The sequence below is a fragment of the Macaca thibetana genome, chromosome 3 (genome assembly GCF_024542745.1).
Source record: "Macaca thibetana thibetana isolate TM-01 chromosome 3, ASM2454274v1, whole genome shotgun sequence".
Taxonomy (NCBI): Eukaryota; Metazoa; Chordata; class Mammalia; order Primates; family Cercopithecidae; genus Macaca; species Macaca thibetana.
The window spans coordinates 31,088,427-31,106,443 of NC_065580.1; the positions used below are offsets into that span (position 1 = coordinate 31,088,427).

Sequence of the window (18,017 nt, forward strand, 5' to 3'; positions counted from 1 at the left end):
TGGGGAGTGTGAATAGAGGTATCAAAAAACAACCTCAGCTTCTCTCAGTCAGTGACAGCGGGAGTAGGCATTAAGAGTTTGTGTAGTCACTCAGGGGACTTTTCTCTACTCCACCACTGTCCGAGACTCTGGACTCAAGTCAGTAACCTCAAAGGGTCCTGATACAAAAAATGATTATAGTCACTTCAAACTTTTGTGCATAATATGGTCTTTCAATATGTGTTTGAAAGCCAACTTTCACATGTTAAACAATGGATGTAACAGTCAACTGTCATCTCTCTTTTAACATATCACACTGTTGTACTCTTAATTGGATGCAATGCTAAGCTGTACACCACAGAAGATGAAAATCATCAGATGACTACCCTGTCCCTGTCCCTGGCAGGTGGGGCAGAGAGACACGTGACAGAGGCTCGGCCTATTAAATGTGTCTGCGTGGAGACTAATACAACAAAGAGGGAACAGTCAGAATTCATTTATAGCGGTGTCCTGCCCCTGTGACACCATAAGAGAGGGTGTCCTTGCCAGACTGCTCCTAACTAAAGACAACAATTCTGCAACTGGCTTCTTGGCCCTTTGCAGCAGACCTGTTCCCCATCTCTTTTCCAAGCCTGATGCTCCAGTGAGTTATATCAGCTCTTCATAATGTCCCATACATCTTCCTTTTGTTTAGAATAGTCAGAGTTGTTGCTGTTTCTTGCAACCAGAAGGATCTTAGCAGTACATTACGAGGTTTGATTTCAAGAGTTAAATAATAAAAAGTACAGCGGGGTGTGGTGGCATGTGCCTGTAGTCCCAGCTACTTGGGAAGCTGAGGTGGGAAGAACACTTGAGTCTAGGGGTTCAAGGAAGCAATGTGTTATAATCATGCCTAAGAATGGCCACTGCACTCCAGTCTGGGCAACATAGCCTGTCTCTAAAACAAAACAAAACAAAACAAAACAAAAATAAATGGTCCCTAAGCATGAGTTGCACAGGTCATGCCTTCTTCTAAACTAGGAAACACGGGAGCCCAGGCCCAGGATGAGAGGTAGGTGACACAGGCTTCAGGAAGTCTTGAATGCCCAGGTAAGGGCACACAACAGGATTTTCTTTTCCTGGGCTTGCTGTGTATTACCCAATTCCCATTCCAGCTGCAGTGTCTAAGGCAGATGGTTGGGCAAATCCCACTCCAATTACAGAGTCCAGGAAAGGTGGCTGGGTAGCGCTTAATCTTTAATCTTCTGTTTAGGTACTTAGGATAGAGTAAGAGGGAAGGACTCTGTCTTGCTCTGTCATCTCACCACTAGCTGAGTAGGAACTTAATGACATGTTTTCCACTTGAACACATAAATTTCTGTGAGGTTCCCTAACCCACCTGAAACCCAACAGTTAAAAAGGAGAAATGCAAGAGAATACTGGTGATGAAGTGAAGGTGGCTTCCAGGATACTGCCACTGGGTGAAGAATAAAAGCAAGTTTAGAAATATCCGTGAATGGCCTATTAAATGGTGGAATATATAAGAGATGAGTATCTTAAAATAAAGAACCTATCAATCTCTGGTTTTCAAAGATACCACTATATTCCAGCAAAGAGATCAATTTAGATGCTCTTAAGAATGAATGAACAAGGTAAATGTGAGGTAGGTCTGTTGTTGGTCAAAGATATATTCTCCTAGTTATTTTCTTTACATTTCTAACCAAATATGATGCCCCAACTACATTCATTTTCCTAATAGAAAAAAAAATCGATCACAGACAGTAAACTTCTTACCAGTTAAAATAATTTCACATCTGCAGGTACCAAAAACATATTCAGCTTTTAGCTTAGCTTATTAGGTTTGTTTTCTAAAGCTTACAAAAGAGGAAACCAACATTCTAAAAAAGACAGTTCACCACATGGCAGAGTTGTGTGTGTGTGTGTTTTAAAGAAGGTCTAATTAATGTAAGACATTGTGTCATATCAACATTTTAATAGGAAAAAAAATCCTCACCTAAATTATTAAAAATAGGTGAAGAGGGAGAAGAGCACAGCAAAACAAATGTATATGGCCAAACAGAAATGTTGGGAATAAACACTGATCAATGAATTCTCTATCATCCATACCAACAAAAGAAAGAAGTTACACATAGCATTGGTATTTATTCTTCAATACCGAAAGTCATGTAATCTTATGCACTTCCTTCAGCCCTCTCAGGCCAGAGAGCAGTTCTGAGCCTGTTTCACAAAAGCCTACATGGCACAGAGCAGGAATATAGAGCAGAGGATCTGGGCTCTAACTTCAGCTCTCTCTATAGCTGTTTCACCTCATGTAAATGTGCTAAGCCTGTGCCAGTTTCCATACCTTATTATAAAATGAGATGCTAGATCTAAATGCTCTATAAAATAGCTTCTAGCTCAGACATATTATAATGAATTTTCTTTTTGAGACAGGATCTCGCTTCGTTGCCCAGGCTGGAGTATGTGGCACAATCCTAGCTCACCACAGCCTTGAACTTCCGGGCTCAAGCAATCCTCCTGCCTCAGCCTCCTGATGAATTAGACTACAGGCGTGTACCACCACGCCTGGCTAATCTTTTTATTTTTTTATAGAGATGGGGTGTCACTATGCTGCCCAGATTGGTCTCAAACTCCTGACCTCAAGCAATCTTCCTGCCTCGGTCTCCCAAAGTGTTGGGATTATAGGTTTGAGTCCCTCCTCCCAGCCTATAATTTAATTTTTAACATGAACTAGGATCTACTTATTAATAGTCATGAAGTGCATGTTCAATATAGATTCAAACTTCTATCCATATCTTTATAATGACACTTGATGATAATATTTGAGGCCAACAAGATTGTGTATCATTTCAATGAGCATTAAGCATACCTCACACATTTCTAGTTGTGGAGCACTATGGTAGCAGGAGGAATTTCATTATTTTCAGTGATAAGATACAGTTTTCTGCATCTTATCATTGAAAATAATGAAAAACCAAACACTCATCTTCACATTTACACACAGTCATGCACTGTATAATGATGTTTTGGTCAATGATGGAGCACATATATGCATATGGATCCCGTAAGATTATAATGGAGCTAAAAAATCTGCTATGGCCTAGAGACTGCGTAGTCATAGCCTGCAGCACAATGCATTACTCATATGTTTGCAGTGATGCTGGTAAAAACAAACCTACTGCACTATGAATCCTATAAAAGCATAGCCCATACAATTATGTACAGGCAGTAATGGTAATGGCTAACAATAATAAATGACTATGTTAATGGTGCATGTATTTACTACCATACTTATTACTGTTATTTTAGAGTGCACACCTTCAACTTAAAGAAATTAACTGTAAAACAGCCTCAGGTAGGTCCTTCAAGGGTTATCCAGAAGAAGGTATTGTTATCATAGGAGATGACAGCCCCATCTACATTATTGCCCCTGAAAACCTTCCAGTGGGACAAGATGTAGAGGTGGAAGACAGTGATATGGATTATGCTGACTGTGTAGGTCTAGTCTAATGTGTATGTTTGTGTCTTAGTTTTCAACAAAGGAGTTTTAAAAAGTAAAATAAATAAATTTTAAAAATAGAAAAAAGTTTACAGAATAATGATATAAAAATATTTTTGTAGCTGTCTGATGTTTGTGTTTTAAGCTAAGTGTTATTACAAAGGAGTCAACTTTTTTTTTTTAATTAAGCATTGTAAAATAAAAGTTATAGTAATCTAAGGTTTATTATTGAAAATGAAAACTTTTTAAAATCAATTTAATGTAGCCTAAGTGTATAGTTTATAAAGTCTACAGTAGTGTACACTAACGTCCTAGGCCTTCACATTCAGTTCCTATTTCATCAATGATTCACCCAAAGCAACTTCCAGTCCTGCAAGCTCCATTCACAGTAAGTACCTTTTATACTCTAATTTTACTATACCTTTTCTATGTTTAGATGTTTACATACACAAATACATGCATTGTGTCATATAACTGCCTATAGTGTTCAGTACAGCAACATGATGTACAGTTTTTAGTATAGGAACAACAGGCTATACCATACAGCGTCTGTGTGTAGTAGATGGCTATACCATCAGGGTTCGTGTGAGTACACTCCATGATGTTCAAACAATGACAATTGCCTAAGGACACATTTCTCAGAAGGTGTCCCAATTGTTAAGTAATGCATGGCTGTAGCTTGTTAAGTAGTATATTGGCCTATCAAGCTTATACTGGAAAAAGATAAGTAGCAGCAACATGTCAATAAAACCATTATGAGCTGTTTCTTGAGTGGTATGAGCTTGACAATATACTAAGGACCATAGGAGATTATTGCACAGTAAGTATTAAAAAGGCAGATGGAGTTGGTGACTACTACAGTCCTCTCACCAAAAAATTATTACTGAAAGAACCTTGATTGTAATTTCTTCTTCATTTTATAGGTGGCTAAACTGAGATCCAGAGATAGTAAGTAGTATTTAGTGATGGACAGGGGCTAGAACTCAGGTCTCAAGTCATAAAACAGGCATCCTTCCACCATGACAGCCTGTCTCCTGCATTCAATACACAGATTAGAAGTCAACCAGAACAAACTACGTAAAGAGTGACTTACATGGATCTCAAGGGCATTATGCTAAATTTAAAAAGCCCATCTCACAGAATCACATATTATGATTCCATTTATGTAATGTTCATGAAATGACAAAACTATAGAGATGGAAAACAGTTGTCAGAGGGATGATGGGAAGGAAAAGGGGTAGAAGGGGTAGCACTAGGGAGACCTTTGTGATGACTGAATAATTTTCTACCTTCATTGGGATGGATGTGAATCGACAGTTGATAAAATGGCATAGAACTATACAAAGACGCTGTATCAATGTCAACTTCCTGGTTTTGATATTGTACTATAATTATATGAGATCTAACCACTGGTGGAAACTGGGTGAAAGGTACATGGGATGCACCTCTCTCTACTACCCTTGCCACTTCTGTGAATCTGTAATTACTTCCAAAAAAAAGTCAATGGGATTTTAACTTACTAAAAGGAGAGAAGAAAAGCACTAATGACTCTAAACTCCATTCTCACCTAGAATAATCAGAATAGTTCTCAATCAGAATAAATCTCTGAAGGTCAACGTAGACAAAACTTGTCACCATCCCTCTACTCCAAACTCTGTAATGGCTCCTGTCTCACTCAAAGCAAAGGCCAAGTACAGCCTACAAGTCTGCTGTCCCCATTCCCTTCTTCACTAACCCCATTTCCCACCACCCCTACCTTTGCTCCCTCTGCTCCAACCCTAAAGCCTTCTTTGCTATCCAGGACACTTGACCATAAGACCTCTGTCTCTAGCATTGCCTTTGCCTTCTGCTGCTTGCTTTTTCCCATCCTTCAGGTCCTTGCTCCTGACACCTTGCCACTGAGGCCTCCCTGACTCTTCCCTGGCTTCCCTACTAAAAAATTTCCCCCTCCTAGCACTGGAATACCTCCCTCGACTCTTTCATAGCTTTATTTTTCTCTATAGCACTTTTCATCACCTATATATCTTCACTGTTTCTTTATCTGATTGCCCCCACTGGAATGTAAGCGCCGCACAAAATAGATCTCTCTATTATATTCACTGATTTATCCCCAGTGCAAAGAGCTGGAGCCTGGCAACGTCATGTACTCAACTCAGTAAATAATCTGTTGACTAGAGATGGAGGGAAAAAAAAAAAACCCCACAAACTAAAGTTAAAAAATAAAACAACCAAATAATGTTCGTGTGGCCTAAGAAAACAGGTGCAATTTGGAGATTACATGCGAATGAGGTTGAGTTTCACTTACATTTGGAAACATGAGATTTTAAATTCCAAGTCTGGCTTTAGTAAGATGAAACTTGAGAAAGACATTCACCTTTTAAGTCATATTTTCTGTTCTATCATACCAAGCAGACTAACTTGACCTGAAGGACCTCTAGGGTGGTAGACAAAGCTAAAGATCTAAATGATGCCACACAAGGCATCATCTGTGTTTCAGACCTTATCCAAGCTTAGAAATAGAGACATACCCCATGGGGAGCCATGGAAAGGACACGAGCATTTAACTCAAATACCCTCTATGAGGCAGAAAAGATATTACATACTGGGAATAAAATAGATATTTGTCACCTAGTGCTGTATGTGCTATGAGTCTTTTTTGTTGTTGCTGGCAGGGTCTGGTTCTGTTACCCAGGCTGGAGTGCAGTGGTGCAATCACAGTTCCCTGCAACCTCCACCTCCTGGGCTCAAGTGAGCCTCCCACTTCAGCCTCCTGAGTACCTGGGACTATGGGTGCATGCTGCTACACCTGGCTTTTTTTTCTTTTTTTCTTTTTAAAGTAGAGAAAAGGGTTTCACCATGTTGCCCACGCTGGACCTGAACTCTGGGGCTCAAGTGATTCACCCACCTTGGTCTCTCAAAGTGCTGGGCCACCGTGCTCTTTGCCACCGTGACTGGCCTACTATGAGTCTTATTATAAGTAAGCACCAAGTGCTGGGGGAAGACACACACAAGATGCACAATTCAGATTTTAGACAGGGTACCTACAGCAAAGCTTTCCTGAGAAATGAAGCTCTGAAGGATGAGTAAGAGCTAACCAGATGCTCTCTCCAGGTTAGAGAGCATACTAAGTTCAATAATAATGCATTTAACTTTTTTTTTTTTAAAGGAATGGTAAATGAGAACAGGGGAATGTAAATATAAACATGGAGAAGTAGGGAGGGGTCAGACCATGGCTTCATATACTCCACTCGTAAGGCTGTGGAATGATTCTAAAAATCCGATGTGTGTTTCAAAAAGAGAATTAAAGCAGTAACGTAGAAAATGGATTGGAGGGCAGTAAGACTAGAAATAGAGAGGCTAGTAAAAAGAACTGCTGAGTTATTCTACGCTGACAGCATAAACCAGGCAGTGAGGAGAGACAGGATAGGATAAACCTAATATACCAATAGGTAATCACGTACTGGGAGTGAGGAGGAGACAAAGATGACACCACGATCTCTAGACTAAAAGACTATATAAATGGTGACACTGTCAAAAGACAGGATCATTTGAGTAAAGGAACAACAGTTGAATATAGATGGGAAGCCTGCTAGAGACAGGGATAGGGAAGTCAGCAGCATCGCCATGAGATCACCCAGAGACTGAATAGTGGTAAGAAGAGGGACAAGGAGAGAAGCCTAGGAAGCACAAATATTTAAGGAGCCCTCAAAGCAGATTGAGAAAAAGTTATCAGAGTTTATAGAAGGAAATCCACAAAAGTGTGGTATACTGAAAAGATGGAAGAAAACAAGATTTTAAAAGATAAGTATTAAACACTCCAGAGAGGTCAAGTAAAAGTAAAGACTAAGAAGTGTCCTTGAGGAAGTATTGGTGAATGACAGGGAAGGTTCAAAGTTAGAAGGTAAAGGAATGAATAGCAAATGGGACAGAATTAAAATGTCTTTTAATTCTTCTAATTAACTTGGCTATGAAGAGAAGACAAGAAGAAGAAAAGTAGATACAATAGAAGACTGAAGGACAATTAAAAATAAAATTAGTTAAAAAGAGAATAGCCAATAGCACAAAATCCCAAGGAGAACAAAAGAACTGGAATCCAGAGCATGTAGGCAGAACAATTAGTTTGGAAAGAAGAAGGTGAAACTGTCTACAGAGATGGGGAGGCAGGAGGTAAGAAAGCAAGCATAATAAGGAAGGCAAACTGGAAGCTGAGAGAACAAGAAGTTAAAGGCATTTTCCCGATAACCCTATATTTACTCCATAAAGTAAGAGGTGAGACTGCTGAGAGTGATGGGAAGAGATAGAGTTGAGCAGGGGGGCTTGGTGGACAAAAATGGTCAAAGTCTAAAATAGCCATGGTAGTGAAATAACACCATTAAAACAGTATTTATGGAAAATTAATCCAGGAGTATAATGCAGGAAGATTTGAAGAGGGGGAAAACCTGCAGGTACAAAATGCTTGGATCTGCCTTGTTGAGTGCATGGAATGGAGGGATGGCAAGAGTAGAAGGAAAGAACTGATAAGAGAATTCTTTAACAAATAAATAACTAAATCACCATCTTCCTAATGAAACTGCTTTCTCTCAAAACCCCAAGGAACACCTAGGCAGGATAAAACGCCTTTAATTATTTCAGCTCCTGATGGGAATCAAAGCTATTATTGATGGGCAGCCCCTAGCTTTTAGGTTTCCCAATCCAAAATGCTATATGCTTCTTGAACCATAGCTCATAATCCAACTTAGTAACTCATTAAATATGAATGACTATGCCTACTTAAAGCACATCTGGAATATTCCCTGTACAAGTGGTGATACATTTTAATGGTTGTCCAATCAACCTGACAGCTCTTCAAAATGAGTTGTCTAGGTTCTTGGCTTCTCTTCAAGCTCAGTGTGTCTGGCCGATATGAAAAGGAATAGACTCATTTGACAGGAGAAGAGTCTAATTTGGTGAGTACTAAAAAAGTTGGGTCTAGCCCATTGCTTAGGTTGTATTTTAATAAACTACACAGGTGATTCTTGGGCACACTGGAGTTTGAAACGTTCATTTTAATCAGCATTAGAGTTAAGCATGTTGGCTATGAAATGGGAGTAAGATACAAATGGAAATGAAAAGCAGGTATGTGGTAAATTGGGAAAAGATAAGGAGAAATGAAAAGTTGACAATCATCAGCACACAAAGGGTAGATAAAGTTATGATTTAACAAAATACCACATAAAATACCACAGTCTGGGCAACATAGCGATACCCTGTCTCTATAAAAAATAAATAAATAAAAATAAATAAATTAGCTGGGCATGATGGCATGCTACCCAGGAAGCTGAAGTAGGAGGATCCAGGAGGTCAAGGCTGCCATGAACCATGATCATGTTACTGCATTCCAGCCTGAGTGATAGGGCGAGACCTTGTCTCAAAAACAAAACAATAACAAAACCACAAAGGAGAAAAAAAAAATTACAGAATCAAGACAGTCCCTTAGAGAATGTGAAGCCAAAGGACTTAATTAAATCTTTTTTGTTTGTTTGTTTAATCTTGTACCAAAGATAAGGTATGGCACTTAGAAACAACACATCCAGTTCCTGCTTCTCATTTCATTTCTGGAGTTCATTTCCAAACATGGACAAACAATGTTTTTGACATCTGTATGGCATCTTTCTTTGAAGAAAAACTGTGTGATACAATAATGCTCTGAGCCACATTTCCTAACCTACTTCCAATCTTGATCTTCCTAAATTAACCTCAAATTCTTTACAGATAGAAGGACAGAGATCCTATAACTTAGTAAGGGCCATGGCTATGTCAACTATAGAGAATTTGAAGGAACCCAGCATATGTGTAGATGCCCTCAGAGGGACACACTAATGTAATCATCAATAGTATTTCTCTCTCAATGGAATTCCTGCCTGACTGCTGATCTAGGTGCAAGCTAATTTCCCCCATGGTGAATACTGCTGTTGAGATGCAGAACTCTCCACCATCTGTTACCCAGAATTAGCATAATGACAGATTATCTAATCCCTTATATAAATGGTGCTTCTATAACACCAGTTCACTCACATCCTCATTCATATGGTCTACTTCCACCCTATAAAAATTGGTCCTCCCATTCTCCTGGTGATGGATCTGGTCTGGAGTTTACCTCCAATCTTGCCAAAGAGTCCAGGTGCTTTGCCAATGAGAAGCTTTCCTAACCTATTTTATTCAGGAGTGGGAATGCAGCTATTATTCCAGATGCATCTGAAAAGGGGCATGCTGAAAATAAAGAAAAACTGTCTCTAGTAGACCAGCAAAATCCATAGTGCAGGGAAGTGCCTTCAATTAGATCACATTAAAAACTTTGACAATGTATACAAAGAAAAGGATTAGTCAGCACTGAACTGGTGAGAATGAAAAAAGGGAGAAAGCAACAGAAAGAAATCAGAAAATTAAATTGGCAGCAAAGTAATAAAATTCTAACAAGAAAGACTGCTGTTTTACAGATTCAGAAGTGTTCTAGATAGCAAGACTTAGGTAGCATTGAACAAAATATGAGAATCAGACACCCAGAAAAATAAGGACATGCTCACAAATTCAAATAACCAGGAGAAGAGCACCATCGGCAAGAAGTGGATGGATGGTTGCTGGTGTCACCAAACAGAAGTGGTGAACTGTTCTACCCCCAGTGACCAGTGTAGAGACAGCTCAATTGGAAGGAAGTGAGAAGCCATCAGATTGTATTGAAAACAATTTCCAAAACATGCTGTTTCCTCATAAACTGAGCCTTTGATAGGGGTCAAGAGAAAAAGATGACAAGAAAACGTGCTTGCATATAAAGAGCTACCTAATTTCCTGGGGTGGGGGGTAGGGGAAGACTTAGAAAAATGGGAGAAGTTTCTTATTGATCCTAAATAGCTAACCATTCAAATAAATTAAGTACTTATTTATAACATTTATACATCATTAAGTATACATTTCAGAAAAGTTTTGCTCAAGCTGCACTCTGTATGGGTGTATTCAACACCGGAGTATACACCATCAATAGAGACACTTTTTGAGGTACTTTCCTCTCACTTTGAAATTTTATCATTTGTCTTATAAGCATACCATATATTCATATCTTCACAACATAACCTAGGACAGGGGCAGGCAAACTCTTCTCCAGTTTTTGGAGTTAAAGTTTCATGGGGACACCACACCCATTTGTTTGCACATCATCTATGGCTGCTTTACCACTACAAAGGCAGAGCTGAATAGCTGCAAGGGAGACCATATGACTCTCAAAGCTGAAAATATTTAATATCTGGCCCTTTGAAGAAAAGTTTGCCAACTTATACCTTAGAGCACTGCTCTTTAAGGTGAGCTTTAACAGGTTACTTTCCATGATGCTTGTAATGAGGGGGTCACACTCACAGGAATAATTACTATATTTGTGTAAAAAAAAACTTAGCTATTGTTTTACGATTCTGGCAATATGACCTTCATAGAGCACTGGTTAATTCATATGTTCAAAACAAAGTAACTAAGGGAGCATACTATAATATGACAGCCTCTGAGAAGAGGTAAAGCAGCCATAGATGATGTGCAAACAAATGGGTGTGGTGTCCCCATAAAACTTTAACTCCAAAAACTGGAGAAGAGTTTGCCTGCCCCTGTCCTAGGTTATGTTGTGATGATATGAATATATGGTATACTCTAAGGATAAGGTGACTTCCTCTTTACTAAGCAGTAATTTTTTTTTAGGGAAGAAAGAACATGGCATTTATTCAAGGTATTAACACTCTGGCCAAAAGACTCTACAGTAAATAAACTGGCACCTTGCTTCCACGGAACATTCACAATGCTTCCATTAAGAGTAAGGAATGCAACCAACACTGTCTTCTCCGCTTTTAAGAGCAGCAGGAGGTACAGAAAGAAGCTGTGTGGGATACTGGACTTGCTGTGCAGTGTTACCTCCTGAAGATTTTGTGGGGAAAAAATGAATTACTACATTTAGATAGTGCCTGGCACACAGTAAGCATTATATATGTTGGTGGTCACTGTTGTTGTTATTAATTTTCATTATTATTAGCATGGGCCTAGTTACGTCATTCCTCCTGGACTCAGCTGCCTTGTTTGCAAAATGAGGAAGGTGGAATAGATAGTCCTATCGATGTCTTTCTACTAAAAAATTCTATGACTTTATCAGAAGAAAAAAAATCCAAAATACAGACATCAAGGGACATGTTCTCAAAGAAAGCATCTTTTAGGAAATAGTTGAAAAGGTGAAGTCTGACTTCACAAGTCCAGAGATCCAGGAGACGAAGCTGTCAGTGCAAATTCTTGCTTCAAATGCAACTGTGCTGGGAAGAGGTCACCCTGAGCTGATAAAGATATCGTGTTCACCTCTTCAGCAGCAGTGCACAGCCTGGGAGAGCACCCATCCATCCGCAACACTCTCAATCATACATGCCACTGCAGAGGCAAGATTCATGGCTTCAGCAACAGCCCAGTGTTATCCAATATGCATGAAACCAAAGTTTCCATCATTTCCAGTGGTCAAAGGCCAGTGAGTGTTAAATCCCAGAATACCAGGATTAATGAAGGAGTCATTAAAAACCCAGCATTAAATCACTTCTGTAGCCAATGCCGAGAGTGATGTCTGTAATACATTACAAGGCTGATTTAAAAGAAACAAGTTCCAATTTAGAAATGAATTACCTGAATTTTTTTTAACTGGTTGGATGGCTATCACAGCAATTTTGTTATTACAGGGGAAAGAGAGAATGGGTAACTTATAAATTATGCTGCAAATGGTGAATTGTCCTAAGATCACAGGGCACTGGATTCCAGGGCAAAAAACCTCTTAGAGACATATTAAGAGGGAGACAAGACTCCTGGTAATCAAGTCAGAATTTCTTTTGTCCCCCAAAATATTCTAGGCGGGTAGGGTGCTGTTAACTTTTCATGCTTGGGAAATAAATTTGAGCTAGAAAAGTTTTAGAATAACAACAATCTGATTCTATTTCCACAGTCCCTGCCTTTAGCAGACTAGGAAGAGTGAATGCATTCTTCAGCTCCTGCTTTTGAAGCTGCCATACATAAAAAACATGTACTTTCTAGAAAAAGACCTCTTAGGTAGTGAAATCAAAGCTAAACTGCAGAAGGTGAGGGGAATAATGTGGGGATTACCTTCTAATCCACAATGAATAGTAATGTCTTATTGCTAGACATAATCTATCAATGTGAAAAAGTCTTCAACAAATGTGTTAAAAATGAAGCATAGTGCAAAACAAAAACGTGGCACAAGTGGGCATGGCCATGCTCTGCCTATACACTCCATTCTTCCCCTGAGTTCCCAGATGGGAAAATCACAGCCTCCAGACTTTACTTACTGTTTTAGGTTATAGCATGGAATGCTGCACTGATTAAAAAACAAATAAGGCCAGGAGCGGTCGCTCACGCCTGTAATCCCAGCCCTTTGGGAGGCTGAGTCAGGTGGATCACCTAAGGTCAGGATCACCAGCCTGGCCAACATAGCAAAACCCTATCTCTACTGAAAAATATAAAAAGTAGCTAGATGTGGTGATGGGCACCTGTAATCCTAGCTATTCAGGAAGCTGAGATAGGAGAATCACTTGAACCTGGGAGTCGGAGGTTGCAGTGAGCCAAGATAGTGCCACTGCATTCCAGTCTAGTCAACAGAGTGAGACTCTGTTTCAAAAAACAAAACACAAAAACAAAACAAATGAATGACACCAGGTAGACAGGCGAAGAGCATCCCTTCACAAGCAATGATTCTCAGTCATACTCAACACACAAAATCTTAACAGTGCAAGGTGAGGTATAGAAAATATTTCCAATTCAAAGGATCCAAACCAAAATGGAAATACTCATTCCTAATTCTCCCTCTTCTCTGCCAACTTATGATACAATGATTTACATCTCTCCCTGAAAAGCAGTCTTGAAGGGTTATCTAAGACCAGGTCATATAATTCTTAAAATATTATGTTATAAACATGGATGATATTCAAGATATTTAACAATTGGCACTGGCTAGTTTGTTATACCTGTGCTTACTGGCTGAATAAAAGCCCCTTTTAGAAAGGTGTGAAAGAAAACAGCTAGGGTCATAAATGGGGTTATATCTAGAAGCACATCAACATAAAACAGCAAATCTACTCCAGCATATCAGTTTAGATTAAAGGCTGCCAAATAATTATACTTTGGTCATCAAAATACACATTATTAATTTCATATACATAGGCTATCCCCCAAAATAGAACACCATAAACTCTAGGGCTTCTTGGATATTTAATTTTGGGTTTCAGTCTTTATAAACCCACCAACTGACATTGAGCCTGAAAAATGATTATACGTGAATTTATTTCATCACCCCAAATATTTATGACTTGGAGATACACAAATATTTATTACTTGGAGATACAGTTTTGGTTAGCTAGCAATAAGAGAGACAACAAAAGAGGTTAACACCTTTTACTGCCTAAGGATTCCTTCTAGGAAGGTGTTTTAAAACAACAGTAATAATAAACAGTCGCTGGCTAGATAAAATCGATGAATTTGAAAATCAGTTACAGACACCACTGCTCTCTCAGATAAGCAATTCAACTAAGGTCACATCAGTGGCGAATGGCAATCAGGCCACTGAGTTGATTGGTGGGGATTACTAAGAATTAACTATTTGGGTAAAATATGATTACATTAATGAAGAACAAGCACCTTAAGCAGACTTTTGTAAATCCAGACTTCCAAGAAAACTTAATCACCTAAAATCAAGAGCCTGGGAAGGAAGAGCTACAAAAGGGAAAATCTACAACTAGATGTTACAGCCAAAAGGAAACTTGTGGCTTCATTGCTACTGCTTGTCTCACCCATAAACATTCCCACCAGTGAAATCCCCTCTACCAAGAATCTGAGAAGAGGTTTGAAGGAATTTTACATTACCAAGAAGACACATATTAAGGAAGCATAATGTTGACAGTACTGTTAATGCCACTTTCAAAAAAGACCAGCTAAGGGCCTTAGGAAAAGAGGTTAACTGACTTGCAAGGTCACACTTTAACCTGGAGGCAGAGCTAGAAATAACCATCTCCCCACTGGCCCCTCCACTGCTCTGCCATCATGTACCTTTTCCAAACAGAGTTGGTATTGAAGAAATTAACAGAGTTGTAAAAGTGATCTGAGAACATAAACATCTGTAAGGTCTTTCTTATTCCTCCTATTACCTGTATCTATGCTGCAGACTTAATCTCAGAGCAGAAAAGATTGTTGGTTTTGGCACCTCCTGTTTCCTTTAGACTCCGCTTCTCAGTGGTTAACAACATTGGGTGCACACCAGAATCACCACTTAAAACACTAATGCCAGACCCCACCCCAGACAAATAAAGCAAGAACCTCTAGGGGTGAAGATTTACACTGATAAAACACCATGCATCAGTACTTAGATTTTAAATTTGGGCGTCACCATTTTTTGTAAGTACTCCAGGTGATTCTATCAAGTTCTGTGAAAAACTACCCAGACAGAAAACTTCAGCTAATATTACTCTCCTCAAGAAATCAAGGGCCAAGCATGATGTAATACAACCTAAGGCCCCAGAATCATAAATGTGTCATATCACCTGGCCTTCCCAAAGAACAAGGTCCTGAGAATTCTGGGAAGGGAATAGAGCAAACTTTAGTATTATTTCAGGAACAGCAAACTCATTCCTACTGGTTCTATTTAGGTCACAGGAAGCCAACCAATCAGTCGTGGTAGCAACCAGAGAGAAGATTCCTCCTTTTTGTCTCTGCAGAATAGAACTGCCAACTGGCCATGCTGTACTTCCTAGGCAGCTGTGATGACAAGAGCCCCTGCAAAACGTAGACATCGTGTAGGGGTGGGGAAGGGTGGCTCTCTGCCTCTCTGGGAAACAAGGACAAATAAGCTAACTTGTGGTCATTATGACAAAACCAAGCCTACATACCCAGTTTATTATTGGCTTGACATTAAACATCACTTAACAACAAAACAAAACCGCCCACCCATGCAAACACATATCCCAAAACAGAAAATTACATAATGGCATCTGGAATGATCTGCTCTGACAGTGAGAGCAGAACCAGTCAAACCAACGAGGTCTAGAAAGGTCCAAAATGGAGAGAGGCAGCCCCAGAGAGTCATTTTCACATCCCCTATAGTTTATGTAAATGCAGGTATACATAAACAACATTTTGTTCAGAGGAAGAAACTGAAGTAATAGTCTAGATTCTAGAAGACTATCATCCTACTCAGAGAAACACTAAACCATGCTAATTGGAAGTATAACTCTATGTTCTCCTACCAAACCTAATCATTCTAGATAAGAACAAATTTGTCAGAAGAAACTTGTTTTAGCACATGTTGCTTTTTAGGGTAGAGGGTCAAAATAAGTTTTATTTCACAGTGGTCAGAAAGGAAAAAGATGTCCAGGAAGAGGAATCCCACTACCTGTCCATTATGGTTTATGGCCCACATACCAGCCAGCTGGCATCACAGGAGCAGGAGAGTGGTGTTTTTGTTCCCCAGAGTCCATTAGCAACTGGACCAAACCCAATGTCACTGTTGCTAAGGTCCAGATTGTGGCAGCTGCTTTAGATTTGCACTGCATAAAGAGAGTACAGAACTTCTGCAGGTAAAAGCTCTAGAAATGAGACCCCACGCCAGGCCTCAGACTTGGAAGAGGAAGACAGCTTGGGCCAGACCCCAGTGAGTGCCCAAGCCCTCTTGGAGGGACTTTTGGAGCTCCTACTGTCTAGAGAGACAGTGGTTGGGGCACTGAGGTGTCTGGGGGCCCAAGAAGAGGCAAAGGGAGCAGCAAGGGGCCCAGGTGACCAAGTTCCCCGCAGCACCTGGATCGGCTCTCCGAGTTGGCTGACCAGATGGTGGCCCGGGGCAACCTTGGCAGGCACCAGGAAATGAGGGAACAGTTGGCCATGCGGCTGAAGGGTTTGAAGTGCCTAGGGACCCCACAATCCCACATCCCCACGCTCCCTGGACATGTTCACTGAGGAAGTGGTGGAGAGGGAACTGGAGACCCCAACCCCTACCCAGAAAGAAGAAGCAGAGTTGCCACGAGATGGTCTGGTGGATGTGATGTGGGAATATAAGTGGGTGAACCTGGGGGATGCCAAGCTGCATGGGCCCTTCACCAGCGCCCAGATGCAGACCTGGATGAGTGAAGGCTACTTTCCTGATGGTGTTTATTGCTGGAAGCTGGACCCCCTTGGTGGTCAGTTCTACAACTCTAAATGCATTGACTTTGACCTCTACACCTGAGCCTGCTGGGGGCCGAGTTTGGTGGGCCCTTCTTTCCTGAACTTTGTGGAGGAAGTCCAAGTGTCTCAGGCAGTGAGGAAATTGATGGCCATTTTTCAGTCAATTTCCTTTTCCCAATAAAAGCCTTGTGGGGCCTTGGCTGTGCTAATGGCCAGAAGCGAGGGAACTTCTCCACAGCCCCTTTGGATTCGCCTTGATCCCTGAGTGTTCGCTTCTATGAAAATCCTCCTTGGAGGTGCCTGTCGGGGTCCTGTGGCCTCCCTGCCTGGGCTCTGCTTGCCAAGTAAACACCCCCAACTGTGCTACAAAAAAAAAAAAAAAAAAAAAAAAAAGGAGAGACCCCACTTACAAAACTAAGTGAAAACAAAAATACATTAAAAAAAAAAAAAGTGTTGACATTTTTCCTAAGAATTGGAAACTAGAATATTTTTTAACTTACTGATTCATAGTTCTAGTACAAGCAATAAACAAGTCCAGCAAAAGTTTAAGGGCTTTGAAATTCTCTCCTTCTCTTTGGAAAGGAAGGGGTATTTTTGGTTCCTTGCTTTGAAAGACAATAAACCACTACAAAGACTCTGTGGTCAACCTTCACTCAATGATCTGATCTTTCCACAGCTGCAGAGGGTGCTAAGTGACACAAGAAGCAATATAAACATTTCAGAGGGAAATTTCTGAAAAAGTGGTGACAGGAATAAATGAATTGTTTAGTTGCTTCTTGGTGTAAAAAAAAGAAAAGGTGATTTTGTAGTCAATGACTAAATGATCCCTTTTTCACTGGGAAGGAAGAAGGATGGTGTGAGAACTGTAACATAGTTCCCATTGCTACTGACCTAATGCATGATGGCTTATAAACCACATTTTGAACACAATAGTTGCTCACATTAAAGCAACAGTCTGCTGAATACCAGTTTATATGTAAGCAGATATATTAGAAATTCATAAGACTCCATGTAAAACCAACAACGGAAACCTGATAGAACAGCCCACCTCCCTTTATGAAGTTAATGCTCTTAAACATCTCCCAATCCTAACATACATACTCACCTCCAAGATCACAGTATTTGCTAAATCCTTCCAAGTTCCTTTTGTTTCTCTATTTAAAACACATTTTCACTAAAGGCAGAAAAATTAACCAAGGTATCACAGCAGGAAGGGCCATTCTAAAAGCTCCATGGACTATGGCTTTGAGTAAGCCTTTTCAGGTGGTGATAGAGTAAAAACATTTCCAAAAACACTAATTTGGTAGCCCTGTGCCTTTTCATCACCTCAGAT

General features: G+C 40.0%; 1 protein-coding gene and 1 pseudogene across 2 annotated transcripts in view; one reads left to right on the plus strand and one right to left on the minus strand.

The window, feature by feature from the left end:
• The window catches only part of SND1 (staphylococcal nuclease and tudor domain containing 1), a 438,972-nt gene that overhangs the window by 215,349 nt on the left and 205,606 nt on the right, over nt 1-18,017 (minus strand). The gene's annotated exons all lie outside the window — the stretch shown is intronic.
• Nucleotides 1,598-16,866, plus strand: LOC126949749 (CD2 antigen cytoplasmic tail-binding protein 2-like; annotated as a pseudogene). Its single transcript, XR_007723961.1, has 4 exons — nt 1,598-1,621; nt 3,289-3,474; nt 10,058-10,170; nt 16,082-16,866. The product of XR_007723961.1 is annotated as a CD2 antigen cytoplasmic tail-binding protein 2-like (transcript).